At 45.7% G+C, this 1741-nt stretch overlaps 1 pseudogene; it reads left to right on the top strand.

Annotated features, from left to right (window-relative positions):
* Positions 338-829, top strand: LOC102168809 (annotated as a pseudogene).

The following is a 1741-nucleotide window of genomic DNA, read 5'->3' as shown; positions in this document are numbered from 1 at the left end:
GGTTAAAATAAAATGTTATGTATCCAGTAGCTCCAATAGCTTGTACAAATAGTGTAAAATAATTAAAAAATCTTTTTTGGACCTTAGTGAGGCCTTGCAGGGCAGGCAGGCCCAGCCAGCGTGTGGCCACAGCTGGGGAGACTGAAGCTGGGGCATCGCGCACACAGGCGCTACCCGGCTGGGCTGTGAGCTGGCCGCAGCATTAGCAGCGAGTTCTCCAGAATGCCAGTTGGAGCTCTGCAGGGCAAAGCAGAGGCTGCGCCCTGGTCGCAGGCAGGGGTAGAAGGCCAGCGGGTCCGCTCTGCCACGCACAGTGGATGCGGATGCAGCAGCGGCGATGGATGCCCTAGAGGCAGAGAGCTTCGCTCTGTCCTTCTCTTACACCTCTGATGCAGAATTTGATGCTATGGTTGGATATTTAGAGGACATTATCATGGATGATGAGTTCCAGTTATTACAGAGGAATTTCATGGACAAGTACTACCAGGAGTTTGAAGACATAGAAGAAAATAAGCTAACCTACACGCCTTTTAAAAATAAATATATTTCTTTGGTAGAAAAGTATATAGAAGAACAGCTGTAGGAGCGGATTCCTGGATTTAACATGGCGGCTTTCACTACAACTTTACAGCGCCATAAAGATGAAGTGGCTGGTGACCTTTGCGATATGCTGCTCACATTTACGGATTTCCTGGCTTTTAAAGAAATGTTTCTGGACTACTGACGAGAAAAAGAGGGCCGGGCTCTGGACTTGAACAGCGGTTTAGTGGTGACTTCACTGTGCAAATCATCTTCTGTGCCAGCCTCCCAGAACAGTCTGCAGCCCTAGGCCCCACCTCTAGGCGGTGGGCTCTTCCTGGAGGTCGGCAACTCAATAGAGTGGGAGAGGCTTTGGCTAATGATGTCAGAAGAATACATACTAACTCTGTTCTGCAGCTCATTAATGTTAAGTATTGATGGGTCAGAAGAAAATTACTTGACCTTCTTGGGACAAGAGGTTCTTGTTTTTGGTAACCCTAGTACTCCTCCCTGAGTAGACCCCTCTCTCAGACTTCGGAGTCTGGCTCCTGCAGCAAACCCAAGTCCAGCATTCCACCTGGGATTCCCGCCCCCAGCATTCATGTCCGGGTGTCTGTGTTGGGAAAATCCACCATCACCAACTCTCTTGGCCAAGCTGGCCTTACATATCCACTCAGGCTTTTCGTGTACTCTCAGCTCTTTATATGGATCACAGCCTTGCAGCCTCAGTGGGCGTTTTGACTGGGAGTAATTACCTAGGGGTTAACTCAAGTTAGCTGCCCATCTCAAGATTTCTGAAAATCCTACCATCACAGCTAGTAGGAATCAACTTATAGAGATTTCCTTTACCTAAAAGCTAATATGAAAATGAATTCCTAGTCTTACATGTACAGTCTTTGTATCACTGTCTTCTACAGGTCCAGATGTTGTCCCATTGTTTCTATAACCCTCATTTATGTGTTTTTGAAAAAATATTTTCGGAGGTGAATACTCAGGCTAACCTAGTGGATACAGTCTTGGAACTTCCATGATTACCCACTTCAAGATCAAAGTATTATATACTGTGTGTTTTTTAGCTGTTAGTGTTGTGAAAGCTAAACAGTCTTGGAACTTCCATGATTACCCACTTCAAGATCCAAGTATTATATGCTGTGTGCTTTTTAGCTGTTATCCATTTTACTGGGTGCCAGTGAATGTATGCTGGAAGTAGTCTAAAAGATAT

This window comes from Capra hircus, chromosome 6 (assembly GCF_001704415.2).
Source record: "Capra hircus breed San Clemente chromosome 6, ASM170441v1, whole genome shotgun sequence".
NCBI classification, from domain to species: domain Eukaryota; kingdom Metazoa; phylum Chordata; class Mammalia; order Artiodactyla; family Bovidae; genus Capra; species Capra hircus.
This window is presented reverse-complemented; position numbering and strand designations above follow the sequence as displayed.